Source organism: Arachis duranensis, chromosome 8 (assembly GCF_000817695.3).
Source record: "Arachis duranensis cultivar V14167 chromosome 8, aradu.V14167.gnm2.J7QH, whole genome shotgun sequence".
Lineage (NCBI taxonomy): Eukaryota > Viridiplantae > Streptophyta > Magnoliopsida > Fabales > Fabaceae > Arachis > Arachis duranensis.
The window spans coordinates 28,937,794-28,953,197 of record NC_029779.3 but is presented as its reverse complement, the minus strand read 5'-3'; the positions used below and the strand labels follow the sequence as shown (position 1 = coordinate 28,953,197).

The window sequence follows — 15,404 nt, the reverse complement described above, 5'->3', positions numbered from 1 at the left end:
TGGTTATCACCACGGGGTCGTCGTGCCCGGGGATTACTCCTTGCCCATCTTCTTTTGTGAATGAGATGGTGGGGAGGTCGGGTGTTTCTTCCCCGACCTGATAGACTCTTTTAAGATGTCTTTTGCGAGAAGATTTGGTGATTCCTCCTCCCGCAAATCCTCCTGAGATCATATGGATATGTCTCTCTGGAGTCTGCGGCGGCGGATCTCTTCTATCCACATCGTCTCGCTTCCTCTTTCCATGGGTGTCCGACCTCTCCATGAGATATCTATCAAGCCGACCTTCTCTAGCCAGCTTTTCTATCACATTTTTGAGGTCGTAACAGTCGTTGGTGGAGTGACCATATATTTTATGGTACTCGCAGTAGTCGCTGCGGCTTTCCCCTTTTTTATTTTTAATAGGTCTAGGGGGTGGCAGCCTTTCAGTGTGGCAAATCTCTCTGTATACATCCACTATAGAAGTTTTTAGAGGAGTATAAGAGTGATATTTTCTGGGCCTCTCGAGACCGATTTCTTCCTTCTTCTTGACTTCCCTTTCCCTCTCCTTAGATGAGGGAGGGGGTCCAGGTCGCCAACTAAGGTCTCTTAATTTTGCGTTCTCTTCCATGTTGATGTACTTTTCGGCCCTTTCTTGTACATCACTTAGAGAAACGGGGTGCCTTTTAGATATGGACTGTGAGAAGGGACCTTCTCTGAGTCCATTGACTAACCCCATTATGACCGCCTCTGTGGGCAGGTCTTGGATCTCTAAACATGCTTTGTTGAACCTTTCCATATAGGCTCGTAAAGACTCTCCGACCTCCTGCTTTATTCCCAGGAGGCTTGGTGCATGTTTTACCTTATCCTTCTGAATTGAGAACCTCATCAAGAATTTTCTTGAGAGGTCTTCAAAGCTAGTGATCGATCTCGGGGGAAGGCTATCGAACCACTTCATCGCTGCTTTCGATAAAGTGGTCAGGAAAGCCTTGCATCTCGTAGCGTCGGAGGCGTCAGCCAGATACATCCGACTTTTGAAGTTGCTTAGATGATGCTTTGGATCCGTGGTTCCATCATAGAGGTCCATATCAGGGCTTTTGAAGTTCCTCGGAACTTTTGCCCTCATTATGTCCTCACTGAAAGGATCTTCTCCGCCCGAGAGTTGATCTTCTTGTTCATCGCGAGAGTTGTGACCCTTGAGGGAGGATTCTAGCTGTAAGAGTTTTCTTTCTAACTCTTTTCGCCGCTCCATCTCCTCTTTAAGGTATTTTTCAGTTTCCTTTTGTTTCTCTCGCTCTTGCTCCAATTGTTCCAGGCGGCTATGGACTAGTCCCATCAATTCAGCTACGTGGGATGGTCCGCCTTTTTCTGATCCACGCCCATCTGAGGAGTTTACCTTCGGATTCTTCACTCCGGAGGTACCCTCTCTGTGTTAATTGTTATCTTCCTGGTGTTGGGCCAGGTCTTCATTGTCATTGCCCATGTCTAGATTCTCTTGTTCAGAATCTGTCTCCACATGGCCTTCTTCGTGTGATCTGTCCGCCATCGATGGATGATCTCTCGGGTCCCCGGCAACGGCGCCAATGTTACGGTAGGTAACCGGAGATTAATACTGTGGATGGCGTTTGGCGGCCCAAGTGTGTGAAGGAGGAGAACTCCGGATGGATCTGCAACTCGGGAGGCTCCGTCCGACTTGTGCTCACGGGTGAGTGGGGGTGGTACCTGCAAAGACACTCCGATGCCTAAGTTAGCAAGAGTGTGAGCAGGTCTAGAGAGTATTGGGTTTAGAGATACCTGAGGGGTGTCAGTGTATTTATAGTGGTGAGCCAATAACCACCGTTGGAGTAGTGCCATATCTTTAGGGTGTTAACCGTCCCGTAGTGCCGTATCTTTAGGGTGTTAACCGTCCCTATTATCTTGGGGAGGTTAAGATATGGCTTTATGAAGCGGTTAGAGATATTTTAGGGGCGGTTACTCATTTAAACGAGTGTTTATCTGCCAGCTAATCTCACATCCGACTTCTTTGGACCAAGTCATGGTTTATACCGACTACTTATGTGGAGGTCGGTACTTAGCTAGGCTTAACCCTTCAGGTTAGGCCTTTTAGTTGGACCTGGGCCCTTGCATTGGGCCAGGGTATGAACAATACCCATACGAAAAGAAAAAAATTATGCAATAGATCATATGTTATAAAAATTAGATAATTTGTACATAAATTAACTATATGATTATTACAAAATACTAAAAAATTATTTATCATGCATAATAGTCCTATATATATGTAATGTCATGTATGTATTAATATGATCTATTTTAATTATGTGAATGTAACTTATTATTATTTTTTATTACATTAATAAATAATAATTAAACCTAAAAAACAAGAAAGAGATAATTACAAAAGTTTTCTAATTTGACTTAAAATAATTTCTCGTAACTGTATCCAACTTTTTATATATACTAAATAATTATAATATTGAATAATATTGTATTTATTTAGCAATGACTCAAAATATTAATTCAAAATATAACTAGGTCCAATAATCATAATCATATTTACTTCAAGATTCGTATTTCGAAGAACTCAAAGTACTAATATCTTATATTTTTACTTTCTTATATTTAGACTATCATAAATATTAATTTTTTCGATGACAATTCATTAAAAACAATGAACATATAAACATAATTAAGCCATTCTAAAAATATGTAACAATTTTTATTGTATATATATGTATATTAAAATAAAAAATAATTATTCATAAATAAATAAAAATTACTATCAAAAGTTGAATATGCAAATAAAAATAATAAATTATAACCTTTAAAAACTATTTCTAAAATTTTACACAAATAGTAAAGTCATATATTTATATGGTGATGTCACTAACCACTAATATGAATTATACAATACAAGTAAGGTGAATTCTATGGTGTAGAATAAAAATTCTTTCTACACCAATAGATGTCAAGTGTCAATTTTTTCAAATAGCCATGAAGCCATGTTATAATTATGATGCACTGTTGAGCATTAGAAATAACATGATGATAGGAGAACAACTCCTGTGTTATTTTCAGAAGTAGTAGGTTCAGTTAAAAAGGATTACAAGATTATTATTATGAAAATCAATGATGATTAATTAATATGTGGCACGTTAATAAGATGGACTTAGTAGTGTTGTTTGTGGGTCTTAGTTTATGTCTCATGTGGGTCATTTGTAGTTCTTTTATAAGTAGGAATGAGTTGTTGTCAATTGGAGCCCACTTGCAATTAAATATCTATCATGGTTTATCATTTATTCAATTATTATCTATTGTAATAATTATTTTTAAAATATTTAAAATTTAAAATGATATCTCTTTAAAATTAAAATATTTAAATTTAAATTTAATAAAATAAAAATAACAAACTAAAATTAAACTTTAACTAAATTAAAATTAAAATAATATTATCAAAATCATTTTTTTCATTCTAAGTGTGCTGTATATCAAAATCATTTTTTTCGTTTTAAGATTGGTATATATAATTTTTTCAATTCTAATTAACGAGAGCAATGAACACAATTATTTTTGGATAAATTTCAGATGTATTAAGAAATTATTTATTATGTAATTTTGTAATTTTAGATGTGTATAAAATTATTTATATTAAGAAAAATATAAACATGAATTTGTTTTGGATGTATATTAAAAATATTTTGTGTATTATCTTATTATTTTGAATGTGTTAAAAATTTATTTATGTTAAAAATAATATAAACACAAATTTAAATAAATTTTGGATATGTACTAAAAGTATTTTATGTATTATCATATTATTTTAGATGTGTTATGAATATCTGTAAAATAATAAAAGAAAGCCTACCACAAAAATTAATCATGAAAAAAAGAAAAAAATAATGTTCAAGGAAAAAAATAAAATATAAAAATATATTTAGAGACTTACTGATCTTGAGAAAAAAAGATGTAAGGAGATTAGTTTGGTTATTTTCATTTTTATTTTTAACGGAAAAAAATAAAATGTAAAAATATATTTAATTAAATAAACTAATATTGTTTTCAATAAATATTTTAAATGATAAATTATGATAGATATTTAGTTGCAAGCAAGCTCCAATTGACAACAACTCATTTCTACTTATAAAAGAACTACAAATAGTCCACATCAGACATAAACTAAGGCCCACAAACAACACTACCAAGCCCATCTTATTAACGTGCCACACATTAATTAATCATCATTGATTTTCATAATAATAATCCTGTAATCTTTTTTAACTGAACCTACTACCTCTGAAAAGTGAAAACAACACAGAAATTGTTCCCCTATCACCATGTTATTTCTGACGCTCAATAGTGCATCATGATTATAGCATGGTTTCATGGCTATTTTAAAAAGTTGACACCTAACATCTATAGATATAGAAAAAATTTTTATTCTACACCATAGAATTCACCTACAAGTAAATGCAAGAAAGTAGAAATAAAATCTCTAAACTCAATCAATATAAAAATTAGAATGAGAGTCTTAATTTTTTCTTTTCAAATGTTGTATTAAATAGAGGACAGAATGAAATCATATTTTTTCACGATTACAAAGGTGCATGTTACCGACGACAGCCGTTATGACAGCGTGTCACGCGGTCGAGTTACCAACAACATAACGTCAGCAATTAGGGTATTTCGTCGTTACTATTAAAATTTTAACGATATTTTTCGGACATTAATTTTATCAACAGCTATATCATAGATTGATCCGTCCGTTGGTTATAATTCGGCTCAGGACTATAAATCGGAATCAATCTGGTTAAAACTAAATACACACTTGCAGGAGTACGTGGAGAGTACATGTTTTGCTCTCCTAACGAACTTATCATATACAATCATATAACTATGTGCCGCACAAGAATCTCTCCGCAAATCTCTCTAAATAAGCTCACTAAAGAGCAGTTATCACATAATTAGACCCACTAAATAACAGCTCCACAATATCAGTACTACAACAATTCTATAAATACGTCTACCTCCAATCTTAGGTACACAACACTATTCATTCTGAGTTATTTGATATTCATCTTATACTCTTACTAACTTGAGCGTTGGAGTCTCTTTGCAGGTCCCAACCTCCTCCGGTGTTCCTTGACGGCTGAAGTATAGCTACGGAAGAAGGAGTTATATCTCGGCACTAAAAGGAGTTATACCTCGGCTCAACATAGATAATTGTTGGTAAAGTTTCGCACCACTTTGACGCCAATTAGTGCTCATTATTAACGTCTTGGTCATCAATAAATTATCTAATTTATTTTATATAATTAATTTTTTAATTTATTTTAAAAAAAATTTAGTATAACGTTAATGGTCATTCGTAAATTTGTCAGTTGAAATTTTTTAATTTTGATGCTTCATCCTAGTCATCCATAATGACGTTTAATGAAATTAAACACACTAAACAATGTAAATAATAAATGGTAAAATATAACCTAAAAAGGAATCACTTAAATCCAAGAAAAACATGTGACGAAATATAATAAATTTATACTAACCATTTAATAGATACTACTGTAATTGTTCAGTCGTTTTTCTATTAAATTTAAAAAATTATTTTTATATTTTTATTTTTAAAAATTATAAATCTAATATTAATAATTAAAAAATAAATTATGAAAAAATAAAATGTCTTAAGTTATTTAATATGTACGTGTAATAAAATTAAGATAAAAATTTTACTATAAAAAAACGCTGAATACCGTCGGATTTATCGTCATTCTTGGGTTTACGGTACAAACATTGTCGAAAACTGCTTACTGTCGGATTTATTTTGTCCGACACTAATTAGCTACAAATTTTCATCGGTTTTTTCAATGGATTTGGCGAGATTATGTTAATGGTTACCGTTAGATTTATCCAGAGTAATGTTAATTTTATAAACCCTAAATTTTTTTGGCACAATCAAGCCATAATTAGGAGACTCTTGTTAACAAAATTGTTAGCAGAAATTTAACATCGCCAAAAATTAAGAAATTATTTTTATTAAAAAATAAATGCTCTGAATGAAATAAAATGTCACAAATGTATAATACAATGAAGTAGGCGTTGTTGTCGCCAGTTCCCCCGAAGGGGCGCCTCTCTTGTGATCGTGAAGACAGCTCGGTTCGTCGTGGAGGGAATTTCGTTCGTTCCCGGGAGGAAGCTACCGAGGCTTCCCCTCTCCGCTCGGCCCCGTGGCCTGGTTCTGTGGAACCCAGTATGACGTCCATTTGGGCGAGTCTCCACAGACGGCGTCAATGTACGGTAGGTCGGGTACCGGACAGTTTGGGTTAGTATTCTGATTGATGAGAGGGGGCTCTCGCCTGGTTCCAGGTTACTGGGTTGGAGTACACAACGTCCCGAGCACTTCGTGTGGAGAAGGGGGTGTCACCTGCAAAGACACTCCGACGCTCTAGTCAGTTGGGGGAGGGGTAGGACCCTCCCCGTATATACCGTGTCAGAAGTGGGTCCCACAAGGACAGAACCCACCTTCCTCGAAACTTTCTTATACAGCTGTAGTAGAGAGCTGTCCAAGACGCGTGTCCGAGTTGTTATTTGAACGTCTCGCACCCGACCGTTCGAGTCGGGTGGTTCGTGGGTCGGGTTGGCCCATATTTTATTTGGGCCAGACCGTAACAAATTCTATCACTAATGTAATTATGCAGAATCATATTCATTCTATACGAATTCAATTCATCTTCACATCTTTGTTTACATATGCATCTTACTCATTCTCTCATACTCACTTTAAAAGTTCAAGTTAGTTGTTGTATTCCATCATTGAGCATCGTGATTCTTGGATACACGGCATCCACCTCTCAGCTGATACTTCACTAACAACAAAGTATATAAATAAATCCAAAAATACTATTCGTACACTAAAATCAGCTATTAAAATCAGCTACTAATATATTTATGTATAAATACATATGTAGCTTTAATTTATTTTAATGTGTATTATTCCAACATGTATTTTATATTAGTAATTGACTTTGATAATAATTTTAGTATACACGTAACATAGTGGAAATAAATTATTAGAAATAGTACTGATTATTATACTTATTTGGTTTTAGATTTATTAGTTACTTAACTAATTGTTTTTATATAATTTAACTCAAGGCTAATTCGGTACATTCTTTTCTTTAAAAAGACTATTTTTATTTTATTTGGTTTTTTACACACACATATATATATAATTAAATGAAGTGTTCAAGACTCACCATCTTGATCATTGCATCTTTATTATCATGGTTCTAAAAATCGAACCAGACCGGCTGGTTCAACCGGATTAATCGGAAACCAATCACCTAGTCGATCCAGATAAAGTCAGAAATCATTTGACAAAAAACCGATAAAAAATTGGTCGAACCGACGGTTAACTGATAAACCCGTAGAACCGTCCGATTTTTTAGCAGGTTTTTTATTAGAATACTCCATCAAAATGACGCCGTTTTATACTTTATTTAAAAAAAAAACCTAAATGGCTACCCGTCCCCAAGACCCCCAACCCACTCCCACTCTCACCCCTCTCGGTGTCTCCTCTCTCAACAGTCAAACTGAAGAAAGCTTGAGATTGAAAGAAGAGAAAGAACCATAGTCACCCACAGTCACCCAACCCGTAGCCACCGCAGCCCCAGAGCCCCGCATCGTTTGTCATCGCTGAACCCTTCGCTCTTTTGTCTCTCTGTCGCTGCTTCGCTGCTCCTCGCCGTGACTTGCAGCTAGCCACTTTACCAATTGAGTTTACCCTAAATCCCTAATCTCCCAAAATCTTCGAAGAACACTCCACTGCCACTGCCACTCCCAACCATAAGCTCGAGGTTGGAGCTTCTGCATACGACGGATAACCGACGCCGTGAAGAACACTCCCACTCCCACTGTCACTCACCGTCGCGGGTTTTGGGTATCTGGCTTCTGGGTTTCTGGGTTTCTGGGTTTAGGTCGTGCTATTTTCTGGCTTCTGGTAGTTCTTCTCTTCAGAGTTCTGGGTTTCTGACTTCTATTTGCTGTTTTCATTTTTTGTTATGGGCTTCTGTTCTTCTGTTTTTTAATTTTTTAATTTTGTTTTTTATATAATTAATCAAATGTTGAATAAATTTGTTATATGTTGAATTTGAGAATAAATTTGATGTATGTTGAATTTGAAAATTCTGCTCTGTTCTGTTCTCAATTTTTTTTATCTTTTTAATGTTTTTATCTTTTCAAATTTTTTTATCTTTTGGTGGTACTTATTAATTTTGTTGGTTGTTGATTTAATTGTTTAATTGTAGGGATTATGATTTCTTGAGTTTGTTTTTTGAACTTTTGATGCCTAATGTAATACGAAATTTTTTGTTTTGAACTTTTTGATGCATGTATTGCTGGCTTCTTGATGCGATTAGAAATTTTCTGTAAATCTGTTCAACAATCAATATTTGATTATTGGTTGTATTTAATTTGTGTAAATTTGTGTTTGTAAATTACTAAATTGTAGTTGTTACTAACTAGAAATTTTTATTTTTGAAGATTGTTAAGAGTAGTTAGTTGGATGGCTTCTAATTGGTACTCTTCTAACTGGTGGATAATAATTTCAATACCCGATGACACCAGATTTTTCTCATAATTCAAAATAAGGTTCTTCTCATGATTCAAAGTAAGAGTACCAAAAGAGTACTAATTAGAAGCCATTCAACTAACTACTCTTAACAAAGATAGAACAACTAGATAGTGATCAAATATTACATATATTAATTTTTAATAATTTTATTTAATATTTAATTAAACCAGTTGAACTCCGGTTAAACTCTGATCGGATCATTAAACCAGTGAACCAATTGTCTTATCGGTTCATTGACCGTCCAGTTCTCGCAACCTTGTTTATTATACACGAGGTCGGTTGGATATAATCACGTATATTTTTTATCCTACAAGTTTTAGAAAATGATAAATAAGTTAAGGATTTAACTATATTAAGGATATATTTTAATTGTATAATAATAAAATTTATTTAAGTTTTTTATGTATTTAATGCATTGAAAATTTATAAAAAATTATATTTTAATCACTTTTAGTTATAATTAATTTAAGTTTCAATCTCTTTACACTTTTTGTGTAATTTTATTTTTTTACGTGATTTACAACATTAAATACTATAGATTAATTTTTTAATTTTTAACATGTCAAATATTATTTTAATTAATAACGTCACATAATTTTTAACGGATTAAGTTTGTCATCTAAACTCTAAAGTCTAAACTCTTCTATCAAGTAACTCGTTGTTTTCTACTAGAAACATAATCAGTTGATGTTTGATGGTTTTTGTCAAATTAAACTTAATTAATCTTTTATTTTTAGAGATTCTTTTGTCTTTGGCATCTTTCAGCGTTGTTTTTGTTCGCCTCAGTGGTATACTCAATTGGAAAATTAACGGAATAGAAATTAAGTGTATAATTATAATTGTTTAATGAACAACAATGAGAATAGGTGTATTCTTATTACTTGTGTAATGATGCATTACATTTTACATTAAATACAATTTTCAAGTGAGGTTTACATATGCATATAGATGTAGACATAATTATGGTATGTTACAATAGATCGAAGTTCCTCGCACTACAAAAAGTTATACGAGAGTTCAAGTTTTTATCTGCAGCTGAGATTTGAAAAATAGAACACCTTGAAGTAATTCTAACTTCTACGGAGTCAGGAGTTAACAAAGCATAGAGATTACAAAAATTCAAGATGTTTGAATCATTATTTTCTTCAATAACAACTTTTAAAAATACAATTAAATACCAAATTGTGAAGAATAAAAAGTAGATGTTACAAAACATTGAATGCCAACCAGGGTAGGAACCCATGGAAGATTGAAATGCATTCTCTCAGACTCTCACACTATTCTGATCCCATATCAAAAACTTCATGAAGATTGAATTGCAATGTCTACCCCATTGCTCTTTTTGAGCTTTGGATCTTGCAGGCCTCCTGGATTTGATTACTTTACCAAGAAGAATCATTAAAATAGGAAGAATAGTTCCAATATAATACACACGTCCGAATGCGGCAAGAGTTTCGTGCAGGTTTAGCACCTATTCAAAATTCAGAGAAACAATAGAACACTATTAAAACACCAAATTTGAATGAGTTAAAACTGTGAAGTATAAGCGACTAAACTGAAGGGTTGGAGAGGGAGGGAGAAACTAACCAAGAAACCGACGCTAGAGTAATTTATAACGACAAGTGTATAAGCAAAATTCAAAAACACGAATGCGTTTGCCATTGATGGGGTCGTCGCTTGCTGCCATCTGTAAATGGCTGTTTCAAAAGAAACACAGCATGACATGTTAAAAAACAAGAGAAAAGCATACTAGCTTATTCTAATGTATTACCTCTTGAACTAGCAATCATTAACGCCGACTGAACAAAGAAGATGATGTATCCAGGATACACCCCCTGCAATAATAAAGCCAGAATGTTATAAAGCGCAGATTCAACAATACAACTTACCAGCACAACAAAGCAGTTCTGTCAAGAAATTAAAAAAATTCCTTCAAATTTTAAGGGTAACACTTTTTTGTAATACAAGGACTTAACTTGCAATGCAAGTAACTGGGAAAAAAAATCAATCAAGATGCAGTGTAAGTTTTACTCACATGCCAAATAGCACTGATGGTCTGTGTAGCAAGTAACTGAAAGAATCCGGGTTTCTTACCACTCTGAACAAGCCGCTCATAAACATCTAGTGCAAAACACAAACGATAGCATAATAAGATTTTCACAATTTCAGATTCTGAATCTAACTTGACTTACAGGCTAAGAGAAGAAAAAAATTAATGATGTTCAGAATTTGCCAGTTGTAACTATGCGATCTAAGCATAAGACCTACCTAAATCAAGTTTCATGCCAAACTTTTGAAAGATTGGCTTTGTTCTACTTGAAGAAAAAGAATGCAAAACTCAATAATAAGAAACTCACAACGACGAAGCCATGTGCTGACTTGAATATTCCACACAGTTGGAATCACAACAGAACTCTTTGCAAACTCAACACCTAAAATATCCACATTCTTTGCTCGATCCCATCTTGGCTTTGGTGGAGACGAATTCACCCAACCACTGAAACCAAGACCAGAGATGATAATAGAAGATTCTGAAACCGACCAAATGAAATAATACTTCCAACGTGCCGTGAAGCCGGACATATATTGGTAACCAAACTTTTTCCAGAATGCCCATTCTTGGTATATAGGCTCTGTAAACCTGGACAGAGGAAAATAAGGGACTAGGTACAAATACAAGGCCATGTAGAAACCAGCTTGGATAAGGGCCCGAATGGTTGCTCCATATGGTGATGGTGATGGTCTTTTCGCTTCTTTGCTCCAAATCTGCGCAATAATGGAAAAAAGATTAGGACTAAAATCATCACTATCTGTTACTAATTTCTATTACTAGTAATCAAGGCCATCGGTTTTGTTTCTTATACTATTCTTCCTTCCACTACTATCCTCATAAGTAATTTGTTTAATTAACTCTATAGAGTTCAAATTCAAATTTTAACTTAAGAAAGTTAACTAATTTCCACAATTTCATTTCTTTTCCCCAAGTTTAGGTAGTTAATTGATACTTATGTATATGTAAGTGTAAATAATTTAAAGATAATGTCCTAAATTGTAACTAAATTTGTTAGTTCTAGTTAATCAATAACTTGAATTCAAACATAATTACCCCCTTTTCTTCAGTCCAATCAAGATTGTCCTTCATTTCAAAGACAGGACCAGCAAAGTGACTCCTACAGCAGAGGCAGTAACCAATGTACTCAACCAGAGAAGGTAACTTCGTCAACCTGTATTTCCGTTGGGCTTCGCGTAAACCTTCTTCCTCTTTCAACAATCCATCATTGTAATTAAACTAACAAGAGATTATCTTCAGGGTCAACACCATTAAGGCCCCTACTTAGTAGTACCACACAATAGTCAATAAACTAATCAACCAACCAACATAAATACCATAACCATATGTATATATAGGTAAGCAAAACAACGGAGTTACCACCTTCAATATCAGAAACATGGTACACCTGCAAAGCTACCATATAGTACATCAGCTACTGTATTGGTCATTGTTGAAAACTAATTGGTAGTTGTTACTTAAGTAGTATAATATAAATTAATCCTACGAAAATTAATTTTATTTAATTAAACTATTTGATTTCCTTGTAAATGAAACAAGCAAATAAGTTCGCAGTAAGCATTATAAAAAAAATAGAAAGTTAGTTATGATTACTCAAATGCAAGGCAAATACAAGAAAAAAATGTTAATCATCAAACATTTTTCTATTTGTAATAATGTAGTCTATCATACTTCACTGGATATATTTGTAAAATATTTTTACTGTACAAACAAATTAAATACATTCAGTTATACATGGCCTTCAATCACAGTAAGAAAATCGTAAACTAACAAAATTAAAAAAAGAAAAGAAAAGAAGAAATGAACGATGAACGAGTCCTCACCAGTGTCATCGATGCCACCATCCTTCCATACATCTCCACTCATGTAATACACATGGCTACACAAACAAACAAACAAACAAACAGCCAAATCTTTTTTTTTTCCTTTTTGCCTCTCACTTTAAAAGCCAAAAATTGGAATGAAATGCATGAACGCAACCTTTGTCGTACACTCCTTCTGTTCTGAAATATATGTCACGTGGAAATTTTGGTACGTTAATAACTATGGAAGTGCGTATAATAATAGAATGGATGCAGAAACATTTTTGGATACATAGGTAGCGTACCAGCCAATGAGATAACCGAATCCGAGGAAGAAGGTGAGGATGCCACATCGGGGGCGATGGAGGAGCATGGAAGAGTAACCAATCATGATCAGGACCAAGAAGTGCATGTTAGAAGACAAACCGAAGGAAATGTAAGAGAGGAAGACGCCGATGCCGGCGGAGTATAGATGCTTAGGGAGGCGGCCGGGGACGATGCGCCACAGGAAGCTGAGAGGAACGGTGGCCGCGAAGTAGAGGAGAAAACGGAGCACGGGAACTGTGACACCGATGGAAGCGGCCATGGGTTCAAGCTCCACCTCCATGGCCATGGCTTCTGATCTCTAGCAATAATTACAATAGGTTGGGTTGGGTTGATGATGTGCGATGAAATGAGAAGATGATGACGATAACGATAATGAAAAAGGAGGAGGTCGACCTTAGATTTTGAAACACGATTTTTGAATGTGTGAGTTGGTTCTGTGAAAGAGTTTTGCTAACAAGTAGTGAATACATGTGGAAGTGTTTTATGGAAAAAAAAAATAATCTTTTACTCTTATGAAAGTTTAATTTTGGGTGTTTGCTTTGCTACCATTACTACTAATTTATACGTCCAGAAATTTTATAAGAGGAACGAAATTAAATATAAAATAAATTAAAATATAACATAATAAAAAATTAACAAAATATAAATTATAGTATATAGGTCAAAATTAATAATTATATTATATAAGAATTAACATTCAACTATACATACTTTAAGATTTTGATATTTTTAAATTTGGTCTGTGATATTTTATATAATTAAAATTATCAATTTATCATCTGAAAGTAAATTTTGAAACATTCTCTTTTTTAACCTATACAATCATGTAATCTGTTAAAAATTTGTCTTTCATCTTGTTTTAAAATATTATTTTAATAATTTTTATTGTTTAAAAAATTTATTCAATTATTCCTGTTATCATAGAAAAAGTCAAAATAATTTTTTTATAATTATTACTTTTTACATTAATCCAAACTTATATTTTTCAATAACTTTTTAATTATTTATATATTTATACGCTTTTATTATTTTTATTTATCCATATTAGCATTTATTTCTTGTTTATTTTTTAAAAATATTATATTACTATATATAAAAAAATATCTTCATTAATAGTTATAAAAAAATAAATATATTCTTTTAATTATTTTTGTTAAATCGCTAAATAATCCTTTTATTATCCTTCATTGATATTGATTATTGATAAAAATCTTTGAAAATGAGTGATTGATTGAAAAGTAGTATAATTAAGTGTTGAATGATTAGGATATGGTGAATGAGTATTAAGCCTGAGCAGTAATGGTTTAAGATGGTTTGAAATCTGAATTTAAAAGAGGAATTGGTAGAAATGCATAATTATGAAATTTTGGTAAAAATCAATTCTTAACTAATTTTGATGGGTTATAACTTGGTCTTTAGATCTTTAAATTTTGTGAAACTTATCTTAAATGAAAATTGAATTTGTTTAGTTTATGACGTTCGAAGAACAGACAGAAAATTATTTTTAACGAAAAAGTTATGCACGTTTGAAGTTTATGGTTAAAAAATAAATTATGCAGAAGTTGCAGAAAATTGAGGTCCTGCATACGCACGACCCATGCGTACGCATGAGGGGTGTTACAGAATTGAAAGAGTTTCGTGTGCATACCATGCGTACGCACAAAAGCCAAGTTATACGTAGCATGACCCATGTGTACACATAACTTGCATTACAGAATTGAATATTTTTCGTACGCGTTCTACGCGTACGTGCAAAAGGGGAACTCGTGCGTATGCACGATTGTCATGTTTCTTAAGAAAATGATATTTTAGCTGTTTTTGCCTATCCAGTTCACTTTTTCACCTTTTTAACTCCTGTTTAAGGTTCGCTAACTAGTATTTAGGCTTGCAAATGAGTTTGAGCACAATTAAGGGATGGAATTGATAAGTTTGAATAAGATTGTGGGTTGGAATGTCAAGGATACTGATAAGATTGGTTGTGGTCTGATCATATTTGTGCTAGCAAAGGCCAGAGTTATTCCTGCTTGCATACTTGTGCTGGCAAGGGCCCGGGTTATTCTCGCTTGCGTACTACACTGATGATTACTCTTGGCAAGGACGTGGCAAGAAGGACGGTGGTGAATCCCGCTTGCGCATTGAGCTGAATTATGCCAAAACAAGTATGGTAATTAATCCTACTTATTTTGTGGTTCTCTGTGGTTGTAAAGGTGGGGGGACATGTATCCTGGATAGCGCTACCTCCAGCAAGAGGTGTAAGGGCACTACCCTCTTAGACCGGCTTTTGATAAAGTCGAGATTATTATATTCCTCATAGAGATGCACGACAGAGAGACAATATCCGGGTTAGCTACTGAATGTGTCGGGTTCTGGCACTTTAACCGACATGTGAGATTATTATATCTAACCTAATTTGATTTGAAAATAAAATAAAATAATAAATTATAAACCTAATTGATTTTGTTTGTAAATAAAATTAACTAAAACAAAATAAAATTCAACAAATTAAAAGCCAAATCCAACTAAAGATGCATCCTTTAAGTGAAGTTGATCTGCGTTACGGGCATTAAATGCCAGATTCGGCGTTTAGCGCCCCAGATGGCAA

At 33.6% G+C, this 15,404-nt stretch overlaps 1 pseudogene; it reads right to left on the bottom strand.

Moving 5' to 3' along the window:
* Positions 1-9,866: 9,866 nt before the first annotated feature.
* Positions 9,867-13,263, bottom strand: LOC107461767 (lysophospholipid acyltransferase 1-like; annotated as a pseudogene).
* Positions 13,264-15,404: the final 2,141 nt, after the last annotated feature.